Source organism: Canis aureus, chromosome 5 (assembly GCF_053574225.1).
Source record: "Canis aureus isolate CA01 chromosome 5, VMU_Caureus_v.1.0, whole genome shotgun sequence".
Classification (NCBI taxonomy): Eukaryota; Metazoa; Chordata; class Mammalia; order Carnivora; family Canidae; genus Canis; species Canis aureus.
Window position 1 is genome coordinate 21,054,438 of NC_135615.1, and position 26,629 is coordinate 21,081,066.

The following is a 26,629-nucleotide window of genomic DNA, read 5'->3' on the forward strand; positions in this document are numbered from 1 at the left end:
AACTGAAAGCTCTTGGCTATTTCCCAAATAGCAGCTTAAATGATCCATTGTGTATATGTATATATGTGTACATATATTTATACACGTACATACCCAGTGTTCACACTGTCTGATTATCACAGTACAAGTAGAGAGACTATTCTGAAAATTGTTTTGTGCCAACTTTACAGCCAAGAATTATTTCTTAGTGGATAGTGAGATAAGTAAAAAAAAAAGTCAGTCATCTGCTTGTTTTTTGCCAATGTTTTCAGAAGGTGTGATATATATCCCACTGGTGGTTCAAACCAATTTTAGGTGATATATGGGCATTTAAAATGTCTTAAACACGTATTTGTTTATTTTAATGTGTATTGGAAAAAAAGTAATAAATGTTGCAACCCTCTGATTTTTATGGATATTACTGTTTAGGATGAGGAAAAAAGTGGGTGAGTTTAAAGAAAAATATTGGGATCCCTGGGTGACGCAGCAGTTTAGCGCCTGCCTTTGGCCCAGGGCGCGATCCTGGAGACCCGGGATCGAATCCCACATCGGGCTCCCGGTGCATGGAGCCTGCTTCTCCCTCTGCCTATGTCTCTGCCTCTCTCTCTCTCTCTGTGTGTGACTATCATAAATAAAAATTTAAAAAAAATAAAGAAAAATATTAAATAATTAGCAAAGGTAGTACCTGGGAATAGCAAACATGCCTTCTTTTCTTTTTTTAAGGTTTTGTTTATTTATTTGAAAGAGAGAAAAAAAAGCACAAATGAGGGAGAGGGGCAGTGGAAGAGGGAAAAGCAAACTTCCTGCTCAGGAGGAAACCCAACATGGGGCTCTATCCCAGGACTCTGAGATCATGGTCTGAGCTGAAGGCAGATGCTTAACTGACTGAGCCACCCAGGTGCCCTGCAAACATGCTTTAAAAATGATGGGAAAATGAATCAAATTTGACAAATTTGATAAATATTAGTGATGATTCTTTCATTCTGATAAACATTATTCTGAGTTTGTGAAAATTAAAAGGCATTTAACACCTCTAAAGTATATTGTAACACATTTATTTTCTCTGGCCTATTAAAGAGCTAACTCCTGTTCTGGGGGTAACATCTTCCTAACTCATCAGAAATATAATCATGACTTCTAATTAGGCAGAGAAAGCTGTCATCCAATTTTAACTCTCAGACCTTTTTGTTGGTCCTGTAATTGTTGACATCATTTTAAATGATGTTGATTTAAAGATATAAATATGATATATGGTGTCAAGAATATGGATGGAGACATTATGGTCAGACACGGTACAGCTACTGAGTAAGCTTTCAATTTTCATAGAATAAAACTCTGAAGTTGAATACATCATTCTTTGTAGAGAGGCAACATGTAGGTAAAGAAATTTTCTGCTAATGGTATAAAATCATTAGATTCTATAAGAATAATTAATGAAGGGATGCCTGGATAGCTCAGTGGTTGAGCGCCTGCCTTCAGCTCAGGGTGTGATCCCAGAGTCCCAGGATCAAGTCCCATATCGGGCCCCTTACAGGGAGCCTGCTTCTCTGCCTCTCTCTCTGTGTCTTTCATGAGTAAATAAAGTTCAAAAAAAAAAGATAATTAATGGAAACTCATTTTACTGAGGTAATACTAACACAAACATAAAAATAAGGAAGTGAAAACAGGTTCACAAAAAAACTACACCATCCCTACAGAATGCATTATGCAAATTCCATATGAAAAACTTTTTACAATTCTGATTTGGTCTATGAAAAACCAAAGGAATTTAGAAACTAATCCTTTTGACTTCACCGTAGCAAGAATAAGCAGTAGCAAAAGTCCATGGAGTGTCCCTAATGTATACGTTCTTTTCATATATTTTAAATCTAACAATTAAATGAAATTCAATAGACAATGCATAGAACTATATAGAATCTTCACAGAGATCAAATTAAACCTGGATTTCTTAGCTTGAAATATTTTGATCTTTCTACTGACATACCCTGATAAACAAAGAGTGAAAACATAATGCCTAGGAGGAAGGAATTATATCAAAAAGGGGCACTGGGCGCCAGTTGCAGGAACCTCCTCTTCCCTGTATAGCCAACAGATCAAGTATGGCTTTAGGGCCAAAGGCTCAGTAATATCAGTGCCAAACACAGCCGATTTTTTTACTTCTTATTCTCTAAGCTGCTTCAAAGTATTTATACACCTTGACGATGCTTCTGAATGAGAAAGGGGCAAGTTCAAAGCAACAAGGAAGCTAAAGGGAATGAATGTCAGCTCTTTGACTTCTGTGGAACTGTGAGTGAGACCCATGAGAGATGCCCAGGGCAGTCCCTGATCCTACCTGTGGATGCTGGGGGAACTGGGATGGGCAAAGGCAGTGACAAGCTGGAGACAGGGCTTTGGAGTAGCAGCCCTTGAAGTACACTCAGCAGAGATCTTTTCTTGCCTAGTGGCAACCTGTAAAGACCCCTCCTGTGGTAGCAGAGGACATTTTTTCGGAAAGTACTAGACAAGAAGGCATTCACCAGGCATGGTGCATTGGAAGCCAGCGCCCCTGTTCCTGAATTCCCATGTGAAATGGATTTGGGCAGCTGCAAATGGAGAGTGTCTGAAGTTAAAGACTGCACTTGGAGAAAATGCAGGCTGGGCAGCTCTGTGGTAGGAAGGCACTGACTCATGAAGTGATAGACATGCCATACACCAGGGAGTGATAAATAAAAACATGTGTCAAATAATCTAGGTCAAAACCAGTGAAGGCACTCTTGTATAGCCTTTCCTGGATAAGGGTTTCTCAACGATTACTTTGCAATGGAGGATTGGTAGTAAAAACCACACTCTACTAACACACGCATTGTCTAACATATGCACCCATACCTCATTATTCAAATGTAATTTCTTCCTGAAAACATGATGGGTCCTGAACTTTGCATTGCAGGACTTTATATATTACATTCATTTCTTTAAAAAACTATTTCATTTCAACTTTTTATTTTTTTAAGATTTTATTTATTTATTTGAAAGAGACAGAGAGCAAGAGAGTGCAAGTGAATGCATCAGCCGGGTTAGAGGCAGAGGAAGAGGGAGAAGCAGACTCCCCACTAAGCAGGAGCCCCATGTGGGGCTCGACCCAGGACCCCGGGATCATGACTTGAGAGAGTGCAAATGAATGCATCAGCCGGGTTAGAGGCAGAGGAAGAGGGAGAAGCAGACTCCCCACTAAGCAGGAGCCCCATGTGGGGCTCGACCCCAGGACCCCGGGATCATGACTTGAGTCGAAGGCAGATGCTCAACTCACTGAGCTACCCAGGTGCTTTAAACTGTTTAATGTGGGCATTTTTAAAAGCTTGCACATGAGGAGAGAAGAGGATGATGAACCTCTAGGTATCACCCAGCTTCAACAATAGATTCTAATAAAAACAGTTTTTAAGGGGAAAATTAATGTTTTGCAGCCCATCAAAACCACCAACCAATTATCCCAGATATTACTAACATACTGTTATAGACCTATATAACAATCCTCTAAGGATTTCTGGCAATTAATTAACTGTGAAAGACATTTTTTAGAATTAAAAAAAAAAAAAAAAAACAGTATTACTGTATTCTGAAGGCACTCTGTAAAGTTTTCCAGAAACAACTTTGGTACCCATGGTAGATGTAGACAGGTAACAGTCAAACTGAGGTATTTGATGCTTTCATCATTCCTAATATTTTCTCAAATTTTTTCTAGCTTCTTAGGCTTATCATCTCTTTTTAGAACTCTCCTGCTTTCTTAGACATTTTCAGTTGATAACACGAAAGCAAAAGTGCACAACACATTTAACAATGCGAGCCCAAGATGTTCCCCTCCAGGGGGAAGATCTGAGCTGGGACCATGGTGTCCACTCCATCTTGTTGCTCTTTTTGATGGCACAAGTATGTGGACTCATCATAGCAAGAGTTTTGGTTTAAAGAGGAGATTCTGAGTATAAATATTTATAACAAATATTTAGACAGTGGTAGTTCAGATGGCAAGGTATACTTAATTATGTACATTTTATGGTCAACTGCTTAATAGAGTACACAGAATGCACGTAACAATGCTGCTACAGTTTTTATCTAATTACTTCATTGTTTTAAGTCACAAGCATAAAACTCTCCTCCAAGTACTGTTAAGAAGTTCATAAGCTGAGTAGATCCTCCAAAGATTTCTAGTCATCATTTGGTTGCTCATATTTGATGATCAATGAAAATAATTCCAAAAATGGCAGTTTCTGCAGACCATTAGTACAGCTCAGTGGTGTGGGCTGAGTTGTGTCCCCGCCTTATATGTTGGAGTCTTAATCTCCAGGACCTCTGCATATAACTGGATATGGACATGGGACCTTTAAAGAGGTAATCACACGAAAATGGGGTTTTGTAGGTGGGTCTTAATTCAATAGGACAATTTTATGTAGTTAAGAGCAGAGCTTAGGACGCAGACAACATAGACAAAGGGAAGACCATGGGAGGACACAGGGAGGAGGCAGCCAAGCCAAGAGAGGCCGTAGAAGAGACCAGATCTACCAACACCTTGTGAACTTTCAGCTTCCAGAATTGTGAGAAAATAAATCTCTGTTGTCGAAGTCACCCAGCTGGTGATATTTTGTTATGGCAACCCTAGCAAACTAATACCATCAGTAATGGAGGTCACCTAATCCAAGCTACGGACGTGGCCTTTAAATACACCTGGGAGATCTGGGTCTACAGAGTGAGTAGAAAATTTGTTGAAAGGGCTGGCCAGGCACGTGTGATTCAATCTAACACTTTTGTGACAAATTTCGATGATAATCAGGTGATGGCTCAGTGTATGGACTCGGAGTTGTTTATTTCAGTTATCTGTCATGGTGTAATAGGCCAGCTTGCTGAAAAGTTAAGCAGATACCACACACAGATTATGTAGAAGACGTATCACGTGAAATACCCCTGAGCTGAGGGTTGGCCTTTCTATTTCCTCCAAACTTTAGAGAACAAGACAATAACATTTAACTTTTCAGATATATAACGAATGTAATAGATACGACATGTAGAAATGTGACAGTATAAACATGATAACTTGAGGAGTTTATGAAAAGCCTTTAAATATTTCAAAAATCAGGGGGCAGCCTGGGTGGTTTAGTCAATTAAGCACCTGACTCTTGATTTCGGCTCAGGTCAGGGTCGTGAGATCGAGCCACATGTCGGGCTCTTCATTGGGTGTGGAGCCTACTTAAGATTCTCTCTCTCTCTCTGTTCCTCCCCCAGCTTTCTCTCAAAAAAAAAAAAAAAATTCAAAAATCAGTACCTATGTAATTTTGAAAATAGTAAGCAATATTAAGAAATCATTGTTGGTACACAGTAATGCAAAGGAGTATTTGGTTGCAGTGGACTTGGAATTACACAAAGGAGCATTACATTCACAACAATATTTACCAATATTCTCTTCAAAGTGCTTTTCAAACACTAAATAATTACCCAATTAAGCCACTGCAAGATAAGCTGTTATTACTCTGGATTTAGTGAAAAGGACTAATAATTACTATTTTAACACTTTCTGTGAAGAAAGTCTCAATGTTTACTGAACACAACTGTGAGAACACCCCATCCGTTTCGTGCGTAGGAAACAGAAAAAAACAAAAGGTTGATTAGTTAAGTGAATTCAGGGAGAGACAGAGTTGATTAAGAACTAAGAACCATGACCTGTGAAAACAGAGAATTTAATATGCAAAGCGGTGACCAAAATTGGCAGAAGGCTGTTTATGAATCCTGCCAATATTCAATATTGCAGACTGACAATGGAGAATCTGTGGTCATGCCCTCAACAACATAATTCATCACGCTAGTGCTTGGGGCAGTCATGTCCAAGCAATTTATCATCATCATATCACTCGTCTGAGTAAGAGAGGGGGAGAACTTTGATTGTTAACCTCTAGGGAGAATGGATTTATAGCCAACATCCCTAAGAATGCAGCACAGCTCTGCCCAAAGCAAAATGTTCCCTGCTTCGCTTCTGTTTAACTCAGTAAAAGTGTGAACACGTTGCCTCCGGGACATTGAGAGCAAAACCTAGGTCTGATGTCCTTAGTTCAAAAATAAGATAGCCAGCAAACCATATTTAAAATCATCGAAGCTGCTTTAAAAAATGCGTATGGATGATGCATTTCAAATGTCCTTTGGTGACAAGATCATTTCTGAAACGCATCTGTGGATAATTCCATTTGGGAAGAATCATCTCTTAACACTGAACCCATGAACCCATGTCCTTTGTATTGGAAAACTTGGAAGTGAGCTGATAATTAAAAAAAATACACACACACTACACACACACACAGAGTGTTTTTCAAAATAAAAATCACTATCCCTCCACGCATTGAGCCTTTCTGCTTTTTACACTTTAACAATGGCTGCCCTTACAGGGTGTAATTAAACACCTAAATGCCATTTTGTCCCTTTTGATGAAAATCACGAGGCTGAGTTGTGCATTATGGAAACAAGTACCCCTGCTGTCTCCCCAAGAGTAAGGGGAGCGTTAGTCCCAGCAGCGAGCCTTCTACAGCACCTTCCCTCCTAGGCCTCCATGTGTCTGGTAAACTAGAAATCAGTAATCCCTGGATGCATGTGGCTCAGCAGTTACTGAGTACATTAGTCAGGATAGACTAGGTTATGCTGTGGTAACAACAAATGCCCACATCTCGGGGTCTAAACACAAACGTTTATTTCTAGCTCTCATGACATATCTAATACAGGTCGATGGGGGGCTCTGCTCTCTGTCCTCATGTCCTGATCCAAGCAGACAGTACAGCCTCTATCTAGAAAATTCATGGTCACGGTGGCAGGGGGAAAGAAAGTGTGACAAATGACAGACCTCTTGCTGGCTCTTTTTTTTTAAAATATTTAATTTATTTATTCATGAGAGACACACAGAGAGAGATAGAGACACAGGCAGAGGGAGAGGCAGGCTCCCCACAGTGAGCCCGATATGGGACTTGATCCCAGGACCCCAGGATCACCCCCTGAGCCCATGGCAGACACTCAACCACTGAGCCACCCAGGTGCCCCCTCTCAATGGCTCTAAAAGCATCTACCTGGAAGTGACACGTCACTCTATTTACATTGCATTGGCCAAAGCAAGTCAGTCACATGGCCATACCTTGCTGGAAGGGGACAGATAAGTGGATGAGACACACGACTCCCATGCAGAGCAGAGAAGCACGCCTATTTGGGCAGACAGTTTCCATGAAGGGGCACTCAGAACCACAGCTGCTTTAGGCCAGGTGGACAGGTGGGAGCAGGTGTTTTATTTTTCTTCTTCCCTCCCCCATTTTTTTTTTAAGTGAGGAAGGATGTCTATGAATGAAAACCTTTTTTTTTTTTTTTTAAATGAAATCCTTCTTAGAAAAACTTGGACTTCTGAAAATACACCCTAAAGAATATTTTGTGCGTGAAAAATATATTTAACCATCTTAGGTTGCCCTTCGTCCTTCATAGGGTTCCTGAGCAGGACACCACTTAATCAGGAATTAATTTTCCCCATTGTTACTATATGGCTTACTGGGCTATTTAAGACAATTGAGGAGAAATACTTCTCGTACAGTAACGCTGTAAAGTGTATATGGAAGTAAGGATGGGCATTTGCCAAGGCCAGTAGTCCTTCTGTTATATAGTTCATTATTTTGTCTTCAAGTTTAATTCTGAGAGCAACCTCTAAAATCCTTGCATAGGGGCTCTCTACCAACTATAATCCCAGACCGAGAGGGCACTAAGGATCTAGACAGGTTCCTCAAAACTCTGTTCTATCCCATATATGTGTTCTCCTTTTCTCTATCTGGGTTAAAGTTTAACTATTCACGTTTCAAACTGTATTAAATTGCATTTTTTTTTCAGAAATCCTTTTCAGTTCAGCCCCATATTCGAGGTATGTTGTACCCTTCATGGGGAAGGGAGAACTTGTCCAGTGAAACCTGTCATTCAATTAAGTCATTAGGTCATCACCCACCCCCACAATGCATGCTGTACTGGTTCTCCTCCTGCCTCACTGGCCAACCTCCTTTGTTGGCTCCACTGACCTCTTAGCATTGGGCTCGTGGACACAGGTTCGAGGTTCCTCTTCCCTACCTATATTCTCTCCCTAGTCCTTTTATACACTTCCGACAGCTTCATATATCATGATTAATGACTCCCTAATAATTATCTGTAGCCCAGATCCCTCCCGTGAGCTATGGTATAATGTACCCAACAGCCTATATGACATTTCCCGTTGGACATCTCATAGACCTTGTGGTAGGCAGATGCTACAATGGCACCCAACAACTCCATCCTTCCTGGTATTCACACCCCTGTGTTGTTCACACACACACACACACACACACACACTGGACCAGGGTTGGTCTGTGTAATCAACAGCATACAGCAGAATCAACAGGATGTTACTTCTGAGATCAGTTTTAAAAAAAAAAAAAAAAAAAAGATGGCTTCTACCTTGGGTTCTCTTTCTCTCTCGGAACATTTGCCCTGGGGGAAGGTACATCATGAGGAGCCCTATGGAGAGGTCCATATGGTAAGAAACTGAAGTCTCTGGCCAACAGCCAGCTAAAATCTGTCAACAGCCATATGAAGAAGCTAAGAAGCAGAACTTAGGCTCCAGTCAAGCCTTGAGATGACCACAGCTGATGGATTGACTGTAATGTTATGAGAGACTTCAAGCCAGAACAAACCCCACAATGCCATGCCCAAATTCAGACCCACAGAAACCAAAATAACAAATGGCTGTTGTTTTAATTGGCTAAATTTTAGAGTAATTTTTTAAAGATTTTTATTTATTTATTCTTGAGAGAGGCAGAGACACAGGCAGAGGGAGAAGCAGGCTCCCTGGGGGAGCCCGATGTGGGACTCGATCCTGGAACTCCAGGATCACACCCTGAACCAAAGGCAGACGCTCAGCCACTGAGCCACCCAGGCGTTCCAGGGTAATCTTTAAAATGTAGAAATAGGTAACTAATCCACACATCACATATTTAACATTCACTAATGGGGACTTTCCATCTCCCCTACCTCAATTCCCAATTTGTTCTTGCCCTTGCCTTCTGCTTCTCCATTAACATCTACATCTGCCCAGTTTCTGGGCCATCATCCTTGGATTCTCCTTATCTTTCTCTACCACCTCCTATTCATCAGCAAGTTCTAGAAGCAAAATCCAAAGCACTTATCAAATTCATGGATTTGATAACAAATGGATTTGGTAACAAAATGGATTAATAAAGAACTTATTAAACTCAACACCAAAGAAACAAACAATCCAATCATGAAATGGGCAAAAGACATGAAGAGAAATCTCACAGAGGAAGACATAGACATGGCCAACATGCACATGAGAAAATGCTCTGCATCACTTGCCATCAGGGAAATACAAATCAAAACCACAATGAGATACCACCTCACACCAGTGAGAATGGGGAAAATTAACAAGGCAGGAAACCACAAATGTTGGAGAGGATGGGGAGAAAAGGGAACCCTCTTACACTGTTGGTGGAATGTGAACTGGTGCAGCCACTCTGGAAAACTGTGTGGAGGTTCCTCAAAGAGTTAAAAATAGACCTGCCCTACGACCCAGCAATTGCACTGTTGGGGATTGACCCCAAAGATACAGATGCAATGAAACGCAGGGACACCTGCACCCCGATGTTTATAGCAGCAATGGCCACGATAGCCAAGCTGTGGAAGGAGCCTCGGTGTCCATCGAAAGATGAGTGGATAAAGAAGATGTGGTTTATGCATGCAATGGAATATTACTCAGCTAATAGAAATGACAAATACCCACCATTTGCTTCGACGTGGATGGAACTGGAGGGTATTATGCTGAGTGAAGTAAGTCAATCGGAGGACAATCATTATATGTTCTCATTCATTTGGGGAATATAAATAATAGTGAAAGGGAATATAAGGGAAGGGAGAAGAAATGTGTGGGAAATATCAGAAAGGGAGACAGAACGTAAAGACTCCTAACTCTGGGAAACGAACTAGGGGTGGTAGAAGGGGAGGAGGGCGGGGGGTGGGAGTGAATGGGTGACGGGCACTGGGGGTTATTCTGTATGTTGGTAAATTGAACACCAATAAAAAATAAATTAAAAATAAAAAAATAAAATAATAAAATAAATAAATAAATAAATAAGTTAAAGATCTTAAAATGAAAAAAAAATAAAAAAGTTAAAGATCTTAAAATGAAAAAAAAATAAATAAAAAATAAAAAAACAAACAAAAAAGCCCACTTTGCATAAGGCACAGCACAGGTGCTGGAGAAACAGGAGTAAATAAAACATGCAAACCCTGTCCTCACGTGGTTGACATAGGAGGGGGTAAAGAATTCATAAACAAAATATATAGTGTGTCATATGGGGATAAGTTGTATGCAGGAAAACTAAAGGAATGGGAGAATGAGAATGCCAGGGGGCTTGAGGGGTGTTAGGATGTTCTTTTAAATATAGTTGTCAGCAAGGCCCCACTGGTAAAGTGACATTTGAAGATTCCACATTCTCTGTCCCTACTGCAGCTACCCTAGCCTGAGCTACCACCATCGTTCATTTGGGCTCATCACAGCCATCTCCCTTTCGCTCCCCTGCCCACAACTCTTCAGTGGCTTCCCATCGCTGTTAGACGAAAATCTAGAGCACTTACCAGGCTGCACAAAGCCTTGTGTGACCTAGTGCCGCCCTGTCTTTCCAACTTCATCTTGAACCAATCACCCAAGCTCCAGTCACAACAACGTTCTGGCACTTTCTAGAACATGCCAAGTTCTTTCATGGCTACTTTGCCTCAGCAGGTCCCACTGCAAGCAATGAACATCGCCAGGTCCTTCTCACCCTTCTAAATCAAAAGGTCTTCATGAGGACGGACTGTTTTCAGCGCCACATGCAGAGTCCTCCCAACTCCCGCCCCCCTGCTCTATTTTCCTTTATCACAGCCCTCTGTTTACAATTTGTAGCTGTTGGTGAATTAATTTGTTTGCTCATTCCTTCTTTGTTTCCTCAGGCTTCTCTGCCTCCAACCAAAATATAGATTCCTAGAGGCTAGAATCCTTGCCTGTCCTGCTCTGTATTAGAGCAGTTCTGGGGCATGTCCAGCTATACCATACACATTTATTGAATGAATAAACCAACCTTTCATGACCACCTTGTAATTTCAACACCAAGTGTGACCACATATATCATTAAATAGTAAAAGCAGAATCTTGTCTTCACAAATCTATAGGCCTTTTGATTGAGTATAGAGATCTAGAGATCAATGACCTTTATGTGCCCAGCAAAGATAAGTAATTCATCCAAAGTTGCAGAGCTGGAATCAGAAATAGCCTTAAGTTCCACTCATGAGTCCTCAGAGTTCTTTAAGCCAGCAACCTGGCTTCCTGCCCCTTCTACCAGTGTACGTGCAGTTCCTGTTGCATAAAAGGCAGACTCGACTCGTGAAGAACAAAAAGTATGGAGTGGCTAAGTGGTAGGAGCACAGATTTTGGAGTTAGAAAGACATGGACTTTTTTTTCTAAGCTTTCCAGTAGTGTGGCTTACCCATCTGTGCCTTTCCTTCCTTCCTTCCTCTTCTGTAACCCCAGAATACCTCACAGAGCAGTGCAGAGTATTCAGGTGCACAGAACTCAAAGAAGACCCCTGGCAATTTGCTTTTACTAACTGGCAATATATATATATATATATATATATATATATATATATATATATATATATATAATTTGTTTGTATTTGTATTGTATATGTTTATTTGTGTGTATATATATACATATATGTGTGTGTGTATAGCATATGTATATATGCAAAAAAAATATGTATATATAGGTTTGGGCAACTCAAAGAAGAAGACCCCTGGCGATTCGCTTTTACTAACTGGCTATATATATATATATTACATATATGCAATATATATATATATTGCATATATATAGTGCATACATATATGCATATATATATGCATATACGTAAAATATATATATATATATATATATAGGTTTAGGTTTGGGCATTCCTATTCCTATTATAATTCTAAGATCCAGGAATGGAAATAAAATGCATTTTGCTATTTTATGCCCCAAATCTGTATTACAGATCTCTTAGTAACTTTCATAACGACCGGGCCACATCTAGCCTCCATCAATGAAAAACATAAATTCATAAAGTAGCACGCTGTGAATTTTGTGTTCGAAGTATCCTCTTTAAAATTAAGTCGCTATCTTGCTATCAACAGCAAGTTGTCTGGTCTCCTTTTCTTTGCAGGGTGCACTGAGATTTCTTGTTAAGGGCGATTAGTTACTTCCGGAATCACACCGGGATTTTAGGGTAACCGCTGTACACCCCGCTGCCTATGCAAAATGAAAACGTTACCGGGCCAAGAGGGTGCAAGTCTGCGGGCCCTGTGCTCACCGACGTTTGTTCTATTGGACAGTGAGAGGACGATCCTGTAGGGCAGGAGCGAGCGCCTGTGCGCTTCCTCCCTGCGGCGGGACCTCAGGACTCACGGACACGTGTCGCCGGGAGGCCGCTGTCCCAGGGGGTGCGCCCCCGGCGGAGGCGGCCCTGCCCCCAGGCCCCTCGGAAGGTGTCCCAGCCCCGCTCGCGTCCCGAGGCAGGCGCCCCCGAGCGTGCCTGGGCAGCTTCAGGTGGAGCGACCCTGCACGGCGAGCTCGGGCGACGCGGAGGCCCCGGGCGCGGAGGCACGACTTCAAGGCTTCTGAAAGGAGATGGAAGGTGGACGTCGCGGAAGAGGCGCCCCCGGCCCAGCGCAGCCGCCGCGGGCCCCCGAGCCCCTCTGTCCGGGCCTCCGCCGCCTCCCGCCCCGGCCCTGCAGCTCCCCCTGCGCCCCGGGGAGCGCGCAGCTCGCTAAGGCGCGGGCGGTCCCGGCCCCCCTCCCCCGGGGCGCCGCTGGCCGGGGATGGGGGCTCCCCGCAGGGACCGACGGCCCCGCCCGCAGCGGCTCCCCGCCCCGCCCCCGGCTCCCGCCCGCTCGGCCCCGCGCACCTCGCCTCCTCCGGCCGCGCGCCGCCTTCTCCCCGCGACCCCGGCACGGCCAGCCGGCGGGGCCCGGGCCTCCCCGCCCCCTTCGCCCCCGGCCTATCCCCGCCCGGGTCCCGGGGCCAAGTTCGGCCACGCCCCACCCAGCCCTAGGTCACGTCCTGCGGCCCCGGCCACGCCCCTTCTGCCCTAGGCCACGCCCAGCGGGGGCGACCCCGCCCCCCGCCCCCCTCCGGGGCCTGCAGGCCAAGTCCGCCCTCAGCCAGGCTCGGGCCTGTCCAGCCCTGGGGAGGGCAACGAGCTGCTAGCTGCAGGCTGCGATCGGCGGCAGGAGTCTATTGTACCCCCAAATACCCTGGCGGGAGAGGTTCCTCGTCTCTCTCTAGTTCATCTGAGTCGACAGGATTAGGGGCCAGATCCCCCAAGGGCGCAAGGAGACGGCTGCATTTCCCCAGATCTCAGGTCTTACAGAAAAGCCTGGAACGTGGAGGCTTTAGTAGCGATTTTAATTTCCTCCAAGGATAACTAATCGGGGTGAGCTTTCAATTTAGTGTCTTGAACAGGATTTGGATCATCATTCTGAATACGAAGCAACTCTGGGTTTATTTCCCCACTGCCTTCTGCTGGGGCCTAAGGTGTCTCATCTCTGCAAAGTCCCTGTGGCCTTAGCACCTCTGGTGGCAGCCGACTCGGGAAGTGAGTGCAGCTGTCCACAGAACTCAGCCCTAGGAACCCTCCTCATGTTACACAGTAATACTGTTAAGTATTACACTGTATTAAATTAATTTTATCCTGAAATCTGGGAAAAAGAGGATGATTGCTGGGAAGAATCTCCAGTTTTCATTTGAAAGGAAGGTCAACATTTAATAATAATAATAATAACAATAATGTTTCCTGAGGCCAATTTTGCTCATAGAGGTGCTGTGTATATGCTATCCTTCTTAACTTTTTTATTTTTAAAGATTTTTATTTATTTATTCATGAGAGACAGAGACAGAGAGAGAGAGAGAGAGGCAGAGACAGGCAGAGGGAGAAGCAGGCTCCATGCAGGAAGCCCGACGTGGGACTCGATCCCCGGTCTCAGGATCAGGCCCTGGGTCGAAGGCAGACGCTAAACTGCTGAGCCACCAGGGCTGCCCCATGCTTAACTTTTAGAACAACCTACATGTGGTAGGATCATTGTCTCCTCTCCTTACAGATGAGAAAACAAATCCCAAGAGAGAAGTATCTTGTGCCAGGCCAGGACGAGAACCCACTTTGGTCGGTGTCAGTACACCATACCTTCTGAGTTTGATAGGAGGCCAGATAATTAACTGATATATTTAAGTCAGAAAAAGAAAAGGAAATGAAGTTGTGTGTGTGTGTTCATTTTTTAAGGAGGATAAAACTATGAGAAGTCGGTTGGTGAAGGATAGGCAGAGACAAAACTGAATGATGACAATGGTCCTCCAGGATGGCAGCTGCTCAAATCCTAAGAACAGAGAACCGGATAAAAATAGGGCCCAAGAGTGCGAGAGAGGAGAATAAATGTAGAGGTTAAGAACTCTGGAGGGATGAGTACTGAGAGAGTTGAATATCACTAGGAATGACTGGGGCTCATTCTGAGATTGTATAATGAATAGATGGATCGAGGGAAGCTTCTAGAGTGATTTCGGAGCTGGCTACCACTTTGTCCGTGCTGCCACCATGAAGCCATATAAATGTGTACCTGACGGTGGTTGTTGAAGCGAAGAAGCCTCAAAGTCCAGTATTTATAATGCTACGCGTTTTACTAGTCCTTGCTGCCAGATGTGAAATTATACACAAGATCCGTGTTTAAAAATGACGTCAGCTTTTCTTTATGGAAGTTGCTGAACTCTCTACTGCTCACACTGCATGCAGAGTGCAAGGTCTGTGATGGATTTCACAGGCAGGCTCTTACATCTGTGGCTTTACTCCTTAAAAGACAGTGTTACAGAGAAACTAGTCTAGATTTTATTTCTCCTCCCAAGAAATACCTTCAAAGGAACTTCAAAATAATATGTAGGTGACTTATATCAGGAATGTTATCAAAGTCCTGTGAACGCACGTGTTCAAACAAGATAAGCAAAAGCCATGCAAATCCAGTGTATAGCAGTGAGAAGCGTTGGTGGCATCTAGTATTTGGGTATATACTGTATAAGTCCATTTCACATCATAAGTGATGTAAGCACTGTTGTGAGTTAAGCACCAAATGCTCTCTTATTGAAAAATAATTAAACATTCTCCAATGCTGACCCCCCAAATCTGCCTGCCCTGAGGACACGCAGACAAGAATGGATAGAAGGGGTCTTTTACAGAACATGAGAGACTCCTAACTCTGGGAAATGAATTAGGGGTGGAGGAAGGGGAGGTGGGCGGGGGGTGGGGGTGACTGGGTGACGGGCACTGAAGTGGGCACTTGATGGGATGAGCACTGGGTGTTATTCTATATGTTGGCAAATTGAACAACAATAAAAAATAAATTTATATAAAAAAAGAAGGGGTCTTTTATGATGTGCTGCCATCAAAAATGATAATCTGATATCAAACATTGGGCCCAACTTCATTTTTCAGCCTGGAAAAGCTTAACTTGGAGATATTTTTTGAAACCTAGCATATCAATGTACTGCCGTACACCAGTGATGAAATAGCCACGTTAAAAATCATATTATTAAGGAACCAAAGGTTTCCAAATCAATCTCTCAGAGAAGGGTTCAGTTCAAATGTGCTCTCATTTCCACAGTACCTGCTTTTCATTTTTATAGTACCTTTGAATTTCGACAGTACTTGTACTCAGAAACCCTAAATTGGCAGAGAGAATGAAATCAAAACCAAGCATCCAAAACCCCTCGCTGTTTGGCTGAAGCTTCTGGAAAGCACTAGGTTTTCATCACCCTAGTTAGTTGTTTTAAATATTTACACAAAAATAGTCAATGGAAAAAAAAATCCGAAGAGGTCAAAATAGGAGTCACCCAGATAATTATCAGATGAGCCGCAGAAACAAAGCACAGCCAACGATATCAGTTGGTGAATGGTGTGGCTGTCAGGTTTTAATTGTTAATTGGAAGTCAAAATTGACAATGCCGCAGAGATTTTCTTGGTTTAATTTTTAGTCTTAGTGTGATAAACTAGTCCCATCATTTCCAGGAAATCTATTAGATACCAGTGTCACAAGAGGGCTAGGACAGAGCTTCCAACACACGTTTTCCTAGCAAATTCCCATTCTTTACACCTCCCAGAGAGTACAACTAATTACTCACTGTATTTTATCACTTCACTTAGAGGCAAAGGAAAAATGAAATTAAAACTTTTCTAGTTCTTAAAGAGCTAAATTGAAAACACACAATCCTCCAATTCAGGAAACTTTTTAATGGGGACTGTACCTTTACAAATGAGTCATTACAACCTTTTGTAGAAGCCAATTACAAGTTGGTCTCTGGAGCTGTTATGACTTTAACAGCTACTGTGGTTAAAGAGTAGAGAAGTTCCTCAAAAAATTAAACACCGCATTACCAAATGATCCGGCAACTCCACTTCTGGGTGTGTATCCAAAAAAAGTGAAAGTAGGGCCTTGAACACCCATGTTCAGAACAGCATGATTCACAGTAGTCAAAAAAGGTGGCAACAGTCCAAGGGTTCACTGGTGGATGAATGGAGAAACAAAACGGGGTACATGCATACAATGGCGTGTTATTTGGCCTCACGGGGGATTTTGATAATGCTACAAGGTGGATGAACTTTGAAGGCATTCTGCTAAGTGAAATAAGCCAGCTGCAGAAGGCCAAACACTGTATGCTTTCACTTATATGAGGTGCATTCCTAAAATGGTCACATTCATAGAGGTTTCCCAGAGGCTGGGAGGAGGGGAGATGAGGAGTCAAGTGTTCAATGGGTGCGGGGTTTTAATTTGTGGAGGTGGATAGAGGTGACAGTTGCCCAACAGTGGGAGTGTACTTAACGTGGTTGAACTGTACACTTAAAAACAGTTAAGATGTTAAATTTTATGTTATGAGATATTTTGCCATAATAAAAACATTTTGACCTTGGACAGCTGCTTGTGAGTGACTTGTGAAAAGTTGACTTGAATTTAGAACACCTCTTACTCTCAGTAGATTTGCTACTACAAATAAAAGGTCATGATTTTCAGTTATATCATCATTAATTAAAAAAAAACTTTTTAAATTGAATTCCCTATTATTTTTTCTTGCCCAGCAGTTTCTTTTGGTATTTGTGACAGAGACTCAATTTTATTTGGTGGCTAGGTGATGCTCCTTTTCCTGGGCACGTAGCTCTACTACTTCTCAGCCTCCCTTGCAGTTAGGTGTGGTCTGGCCACTGGGTGCCGGCCAGTGGGATGTGGTGGGAGTGACAACTGGAAGGGCCCATCAAAAAGCCTCCCACACACCCAGTATTCTCCACTCTTTCTCCATTCATGGGTAGGACGGAGAGAATTCCTAGTACCTGGAAAATGGAGCCATAGGAGAAAAGCAGGCTGCATCGGAGTGGCCATGTGGAGCAGAAGCCCCCTACCAACCCTAATGGTGAGAAAACGTGAGTGAAAAATCGGATTTTTAGATTCTTAAGCTACTGAGATGTGGGGATTGTTTGTTACAGCAGCTAGTTGACCCTAATTAGTATGGTATTTGTCCTGGTAAGAGAATAGGGTCGTTCTATATGCAAATTAAAAACCACCATCGTTTAGCCAGCTAATATTAATAACTAATATTAAATGGCTTCCACGATGGTTTCCCAAATCCTTGAGAGAATCGTTTGTTAGAGGCATCTGTTAGCACACAATAATGCAATTATTGATCTCTAATAAATACAGTGTTGAGAGCTAAGTTAAACAGAATGAAATTAAACCCAAAAAAGTCAGCAGGGAAGCTATTCATTAACTGTAAGTCCAGGCATATGTGTCTGTGAAGAATACCAAATAGTAGTCATCTCTGTGTTGAAAAACAAAACAACGTGGACTTGAAGCAAACGTTAAAGCAGTGGCTTGAATTTATAATTCAAAGAATTCGACTTTTTGCTCTTTACGTAAAATGGATAATTTTCTTGCTATCATTTCAGGATATTTTTTGATAGTGTATGTGTGTGTGTGTAATTTTTCCCCCCATGAAATTAATTTAAATCGCTCTTCAGAAACCTGGTTGAAATAAGGTTTGAAATATTTTGTACTGTGTGAGGAACACAGCCTTGGCAACCTTAACTCTTAAAGAATTCTTCTGTGTGAGTAATTGGCAAGATCGTGCCACTTAGTAAATATTAAAAATATGCTGGGATATCTAAAATTATATGAGGGTATATGAAAACCATGTTGTAGCTAAAATAATTAAAGAGAAGAGTTTGCTTCAATCTTCCAGGTAGAATGGGAGGGGCATGGGGATCAAGGACAAATCTCCTGACGGAGGGTGTGGGGGGCATCTACATTATCAGTGAAAGTGGGGAATCAGCAGGTACCTGACAGGTACTTTCAGGCATAGCTCCAGAGTCTGAAAGACCTGCCTTCAATTCCTGGTTCCTTGACTTCCGGGCTGGGGGACCTCTTAATTTCCCTGAGTCGGGGAAATGAAAACACTCACCTATGAAATGAAAATACTCTGACCGGTCTCTGGCAGCTTGCTGGCTGTCCTGAAGATCTGTTCTGCTTTGCTTTCACGCTAATAATTCAGCAGGACCCATGGCCACCCTGTTCAGGGTATACTTCTCAGCCTCTCTGGCAGCTAGGCCTGGCCGTGTGACTTAGCAGATTTGGTCCATGCCCCAGCTGGCTGGGAGATGATGGGAATTGAAGGGCCGGCCTTGGGACAAGAGATGGAATTTGCTTGTTGAGGATGGCAGAGACCCTGCACTCTCGTAGGGTTTGTGGGTGGGCTAAGTGGGAGGACTACGCGCACGTCTTATCTGGAGTCTATAGAACAATCTTGGGAGTGTGTGCTAGGCAGGAGGCCTGATGGGGATTTAAGTACAGAGAAGTCAGATATAGCAAAGAGGACACAGTAAATGATGTGAAAAGAGTAGGTGGGCCTCAGGGTGCAGCAAGTTAAGAAATCACCCATGTGAGGAGCCCGGGTTCCAAACGTCAGGAGAAGGGATTTGATACTCAGGCTGGGGGCAAGAAAATCAAGTATCAGAGATGTGAGTGAGGAGCCTAGGAGCAGGGATTTAGGAATACTGGTCAGTGTGATGGCACTGGCAGTAATGCTAATAATAAAAACAACAAATAGCATTTTTGACATTTATGACAGTCCGTGTGCCAGTCTCTAATTCTAGTAGCCCTTTGTAAACGTTTTTAAGATTTTATATTTACATAATCCCCCATTTTACAGATGTGAACACTGAGGCTCAGAAATGTGAATTTTTTTTTGCTCAAGGTTTCATAGCTTCTAAAGGGCCAACCTGAGATGTAAATCTAGGACTGGCTGACTCCAAAAGCCAAAGGCTAAGGAATAATGCCCCAGTAATCCAAGTTAAGTGCTTAGCGCAGGACATAGCAAAGGATCAAGAAATGTTAGCTAATACTATCTAGACATGGGAAGGAGTAACAGCAAGAATAAGATTGGACCTAAGCTGGCGAATCCATGAGGCCAGGCTCCTTATATACTGTGTGTGAGTGTGTGTGTGTGTGTGTGTGTGTGTGTAACAGAGGTGGGAGGAAATAGGAGGTGGCCAGCTGGTGATTCACATTGAAAAGTAAAGAAGTGAGAAGTCAGGGAGCAAAATAATTCCTAATTCCATGCATTCTTCTTTTTTCTTCAATTGTGTAAAGAAGGAACCAGATACTTTGAGAACAGGGAAGCTGGAAAAGCATCTAACACTTTTTTTCCTGGATTGTCACAGGATCAGATTTTTTGAGTCAGAAGATCTTAAAAACAATCTAGTATCCAACTCTCTTCTCTCGGAAGGAGGCAAAGGACATTTGCTGGGATTTTTAAAAATCACTGACTGCTGAGAAATAAGCAAACTCAAAAGGGCTCTTAGCTCAAAGAATCTGAAGTCCCAGAAAAAGGTTTTAACTTTAGAGAGACCGAGTGAGTGAGTCACAAAGCACTCCATAATCATGGCATATGTGTGAGATTAGGGTTAGCATTTGTGTTAAGAGTAACAGATGTAACAGGAAAACATCTATATTAGATTTTAGGATCCTTTTCTTAAAGTTCCTTAAAATAGAGCTTTTTATTATTCTGATGTTTTCATGGTAATAGGATGTAAGAATGATGTGGTCATTTTAATACAGAATTATTTTTTTAAACATAAGGTGCATACATTTGTGGAAGCTTTAACAAATAGTCCTATTTGAGTATCAGGCACATCGTAGTTTTATTTATTTATTTATTTATTTATTTATTTATTTATTTATTTATTTATTTATCTATTTTAGAGAGAGAGACAGAGAGAGAGAAGGTGGGTGGGAAGGGGAACAGAGAGAGGGAGAGAGAATCTTAATTAGGCTCCGTGCCCATCTTGGAGCCCAACACAGGGCTTGATTTCAAGACCCTGAGATCATGACCTGAGCCAAAATCAAGAGTTGGATGTTTAACAGACTGAGCCACCCAGGCTCCCCAAGCACATGGTATTTGTAATTGATACAGAAAAATATATTCAATGAACGTTAGGGATGTTATAAAGTCTGGTAATAAAATTAACATCTATGAACTCACCACCCACCACTACCAATACCATAAAGGCCCCGTGCACTCTCCTCTCTGGTCTCATTGCTCCCTTCCCCCGAGAGGCAGCCACTCTCCTACTGTTAAGACATCGAGTATTTCAATATTTTAGGCACCTCCACCATACCATATCCTGGATGCAGGATTCCAAAGAGTAGGAACAGTATTACTGTTATAAATCAGACTTGCAAAGTGACAGGAAATGCCATCCCTCTTAACACGGTTTTGCCAAATTTGACTTGTCCTGAATGTCCTGAAAATTAGCTAATAATAGTACTTCTCAGAGACATAAAAAATAAGGCAGAAGTAATTTATAAAAGTTCTCTCACAACAGAGTTAAGCACATAGGATGCTAGTTAAATTCCACAACAAATAAATAAACTTGACTTGGTCTCAGTCTTATAATAAGGGAATTATTATTATTCCCCAAGGAATAATGTCTACAACAGGTACATATTGAGAAGACTATTTTAACATTAATTCTCAAAATCCTATAGCATTCAGAGCAAGAGTATAATGACAGATGCTTCACAAATTCACAAAATATGCATTTGTGAGAAAGATTATATCGTAGAAATAAACACAGATTTGGGGTGAAGAGGAAAGCCTCCTGGCTTATTCCTCTTCTTATTTTTTTTTAAGATTTTATTTATTTATTTGATAGAGAGATAGGGAGATCCAGAGAGCACAAGCAAGGGGAATGGCAGAGGGAGAAGGAGAAGCAGGCTCCCCACTGAGCAGGGAACCCGATGGGGGACTCCATCTCAGGACCCCAGGATCACAACCTGAGCCGAAGGCAGATGCTTAACCAACTGAGCCACCCAGGTGCCCCATCTCTCTTTTTAAATCAGAAATCTGAAGCCTTTCCTAGTGAGGCCCTGTGTGACACTTCTCACAAAGACCCCTTTTTATCTGTGTGTTGTGGGGTGAAGAAATTATGTGGGGAGGATCCTAAGTTGCTAGCAGCAGGGCTCACCTCACTGGCTTTCCGGCTAGACTTAGGACAGGCACAGATCTGGAGAGCCTGAGCTTCGATGGGCACGGGGAAGGACTCCCTGCCCTGGGAGGTCATGCTGGACCAACTCCGTGGTGTCCCAGGAAGACCACCGATGATAGGGGCTCCATCTCCATTCTGCGTGGCCCTTCCCTACTAAACATTCTGACCTGGTCATTAAACATGAAGAATGAGTATTTGAGATAGGAAGGCATGTGACTTGTGGGGGAGTGGATTAGAGACCATGCCAGGAATTGCTGGCTTTGTTTTTGCCCCAAACAAACAAAAGGCAATGGTGTTAACTAACGCTTCACTCTCTTGATCAGAGCAGTATTTGGTATCATTGGTCTGACTGTAATGTTGGTTGTGTCTTATTTTGCAACAAATCTTGGTGCATTTCTAGGTGCCTTTGGTTCTAGGTGCCTCTGGAAATGGTGTTCAGTGATGGCACTGACAAAGCCTTCAGCCCAGTGATGCCGGTGGTTAACACGTGTCTGCTCCAAGACAGCTGATGCTGAGCTTTGTTGAAAAGCAGCCATGAGCTATTGAGAATGTGCCGTAAAATTCCTCTCTCTGATCAGCTGAGCGGATCGAAGTCCCTTTGCCTTGTCTGGAAGCTGTTTCTTGCCTGTGAGTTGCATGGAAACCTAGTCTGACTCTTCATTGCCTGACTTTGCAGATGTACCTGCCTTGAGTCATTCCGATGGCTCAGACTCGTGATCCTAAACCGGCCTTATTTGAAGATAACTTTGTAATAGGTTGGGGAGGGAAGGGGGTGCAGACAGAAAGATAAAGAAGAAGCAAGGTGGAAAATACAGGATTTGAGACTAATCCAGGACTTATTTAAAAGGACAAGCTACTCTTAACATCATTGAGTACGGTAATAGAAAACAACATAGTATTTTTTTTTTAACATCAGACACATTCAGTATTTTAAAAATAAATCGTGTAGCAATAAGTGATCACTTAGACCTCTCGGAGGTGGGATTATTACTTTCCTCTGGCATGAGTGAAGTCATGGAAATGTTTATTTCCCTAATTTTTTTGCTTGCCTTCTTTCCTCTTTCAGATAACAGGACAGCCTGACTTATCGGCATAAAAAATATTTCCTCAGCATTCAGAGAACATGGGGTAGGTGTGAAAGGAGAGTAGTTATGTCAGCCTGCACTTTTAACCTAAGCCAGGATGCCAAGAGCTGCACTAAATTTAAAAAAAAGAAAAAAAAAAGAAAACACTTGCAGGCCATCACTCTAATTAACAGTTGATAAAGTACAAATATCTCAGCACATCACATAACAGGCAGATTGGGCCTTTTGACAGGCGGTAGAAACCTCACATGAAAATATTTCATCGGATGTGAGTATGAAGGTGGAAAACATGACTTGAAGTGGGAAGAAGGGGAAAAAAAAAAACCCCTCTTGCTGTGGCAAGACACATTTTTCCTTCACTTGGGAAAGGATGCAGTTCAAAGTAACAGTCCACACATGTATCATGTCTTCATTGGATTATGGTGCTGACGTGCTCATCTCCCAAAATAGAGCCTCTGTCGCCACTTTTGAACCGTATTCAGTTCTATAATGAGAGGCAATGCACCAAAGTTGCTTTTAGGTTCAAGTGGATCCCTAATCTTTCGAAATACCTGAGAATTTTAATTTTAAAATAAGAATGGTATTTATTTATGTATTAACTCAAAATTCTTGACTAAAACTTCACTTTGCAGGAGAAATTAATATCTCATGCAGGAGAATTAATATCTCATGCAGTAAAATTAATATCACTAGGAGTAGAATCTAAAACTCTCATCATAAGAATACATGTGCAATACAGAATTAAAAATTGTGGGGTTAAAAAAATTGTGGGTTTTTTTCCTAATTATTCCCTATATACACTTTTAACTAATACCCTTATTTTTTTCTATAGCTTTAAAAAATGTTTAATTCCAGTGAAGTTAACATACAGTGTTTTATTAGTTTCAGGTGCACAATATAGTGATTCAGCACCATACGTCACCTGGTGCCCATCACAGGTGCTCTCCTTCATCCCCATCACCTATTTCCCCTACTCCCCTCCCCACCTCCCCACCTCTCCTCTGGTAACCTTGTTTCTTCTCTATAGTTAAGAGTCCATTTTTTGGTTTGTCTCTTTTCCCCCTTTGTTCCTTTGTTTTGCTTCTTGAATTCAACAGATGGGCGAGATCCTATAAAAATTCTGTGGTTCTGAGTAATGGTTTTACAAGAGTGAAATGAACCCATTTTCTGTCACACAAAGGAGGAGTTCAAATGTATCTGGTGTTCAGAGCATTGGAGGGTTACCCTGGATGGCATGTTAGGCACCAACTTTGCATTGCTGGAGGCCTCCACTATTTTACATGCTGTAATCATACTCCTTTATGTTTGACAGCAGAAAGAATTACATTTGGAGGACTCTGAAGCAGGGATGGCTGTAATGGCTGGCTGCCACTGGAAATAAGAAATAGTGAATTTTTCTCCTGGTTAACGGAGTTTGAACCAAAAGATTTCCATGAATAAAAATTGCCTTTGATGCCTCTCTCCATTTTCCCTGTTCACTTCCATTCTGGTCTGTTCGGTGATTTTCTCATGTTCTCTGGACTCCCCATTATGCTCTCTCTCCTTGCCCTGAAAGGGGTAGTAATTCTTTGGTGCTACACTCGAGTCCGTCTGTCAGGCAATAGTCCTCAGCCCCGCCAGCCCCCTCTAGGTTACCCCCATTCTCTTTCATGCCCAAATGTATATCCCTTGTGACTGCAAGTTTCTGTTCTCTGAAGTGACCTATTTTGATGGGGGGAAAAACATGCTCCAATATTCATTATTCATTCATAATGAGCTCATGAGTTGACCATCTTGTTAGGACATTTGTATACTATTAGGGGTCATCTGGGAAAGATGCACTTTCTAGTCTTAGAAAAACCTAAAAATTTAGGCCAATCAAGTTTGGAGAAACCACCTGTGTATGTCTGTTATTGGAGATTCATAACACTTTTAGTTTTTCCAAGCATGGATAAGTTCTACAGTAAAGAGAGATATTTGTTGAAACCTGAGATTTCCCCAAATTTATGAGCATTAACGAACATATCTATCTGTATGTATGGTTTTTTCCCTTAGTATAGCAACTATTAATGCCCCATGGAGAATATGCTTACAGATATACTTCATTATTCCAAAGTAGTGATTTGTCTGATGGTGTGAATTTCAGATACCATGGTGGTACCTTGAGTAAGCATTTTTTAAAAGAGATTTTATTTATTTATTCATGAGAGACACAGAGAGAAGCAGAGACATAGGCAGAGGGAGAAGCAGGTTCCCTGCGGGGAGCCCAATGCAGGACTCGATCCCAGGACCCAGGGATCACAACCTGAGTCAAAGGCAGACACTCAACCACTGAGCCACCCAGATGCCCCTTGTGTAAGCATTTTGGAATTAGGTTTTCTTTCAATTCTTCTAAAGTCACACTGTGTGATAGTCGCTGCCTCTACCTATGAGTATTTGGCTTTCTTACCCAGTTCACTGTAATGTGTGTTCAGTTCTGGTTTTAGGTTTACGTAAATGAATCATTCACCTGTTCATGACATCGTCACTGAAGTTGAAGTTCTCTTCAGTGGCTTGTTTAAGAAGAGGAGTGAGTATTGCTTCCTAGAAAGAAAGTGTGTATTTTCTGTCTGCAAAGGCCTTATCTTGATTCTTCTTACCAGATTTTGACCATTTCTCTTCCTCTGGCAAAGAGAGTCTGTGATATTAAGAGTCATTGCTTCCAGCGCATAATTCCCACCAAATCAAATCCTGTAGGACCAGCCATCAATCGTTGTTGTAATGTAGAGAAGAGAGACACAACATTTCACTGGCCATGTGTCAGCTCTGTTGGAGAAGCTGTGTGGGTGGTGCTGTGGCTGCTTCTGACGAGTCAACTTGCCACTTCAAAGCAGAACTGGCCAAGTCTGCATGCCTGTGAGACGGCTGGCTTTTATTTGGAACAGTTTCTCTGCATTATTTGAGGTTAGAATGGAAAGACCGTCCACAGGACATCACATCTCTCTCTGTGCTTTTGGCAGAGCAGTAAAAGAGCTGCTTTTCACTTAGGATCCCCTTTACACAACCCCATCAGCAACTCCGTCTGGACTGTACACCAACTCTTTACCTCGGGGATCTGTGTCAGCTGGTGAATCCGAACCTTCTTGGAGATGTCATCAATCATTTTATTCATCTATAGGTTAAGTTGGAAAGAGGTTGGAAAGAGCTACATTAATGGAAGCATAAATGCTATCCGTTGAAACAACTGTAGGATGTATAATTATTGTTGAAAAGTAAGTAGTAACCACTGCTTTGTAAAGAAAATAATGCTCTAAGAATTTACTGAAGAAAGGAGGATTTGTCCATTAAACCATTATCTGAGAATTTATAGGGGAAGACATTGTTCTCCAAAAGCAAACCAAAGCTAAAACAAATTAAAAACAAAAATTGTAGAAAAAGAAATATATTAGAATCTTAATGTTTGTCCGAAAACAATGAAAAAGGTGTATTTGTCTACATTTCCTTAAGCTTTATTTATTTTTTGTAAGATTTTATTTGTTTATTTGAGAGAGGGAGAGCATGAGCAGGGTGGGAGAGGGGCAGAGAGAGGGCAAAGCAGACTCCCTGCTGAGCAGGGCACCCTACTGGGCTCGATCGCAAGACGCTGAGATCACGACCTAAGCCAAAGGCAGATGCTTTACCCACTGAGCCACCCAGGTACCCTACATTTCCTTAGCTTTAATGTGATTTTTTAAAAATATTGCTCAGAGATTTCAAACATTACTCGTGAAAGCAGATTAGAGAAAATGCTTATTTTTTAAAAAATGGAGTTTAAAAAACGTTTAATTTTAAATATAAATGTAAAAATGTATAGTATTCAACTAAACATCAGCTTTGATGAACTCTGTTGAGTCTCACTTTACCCCTCTGTAAAAGGGAATATAGATGGAGCATATCATTTCA

At 42.0% G+C, this 26,629-nt stretch overlaps 1 protein-coding gene across 9 annotated transcripts in view; it reads right to left on the reverse strand.

The window, feature by feature from the left end:
• Positions 1-13,062, reverse strand: part of PTER (phosphotriesterase related) — a 143,838-nt gene extending 130,776 nt beyond the window's left edge. For 6 of the 9 annotated variants that reach the window (XR_013379413.1, XM_077897068.1, XM_077897070.1 and 3 more), the window contains exon 1: positions 12,981-13,062. The gene's annotated coding sequence lies outside the window, so the exon portion shown is untranslated. The other 3 variants (XM_077897064.1, XM_077897066.1, XM_077897065.1) reach the window with 3 other exon arrangements.
• Between the last annotated feature and the right edge of the window lie 13,567 nt (positions 13,063-26,629).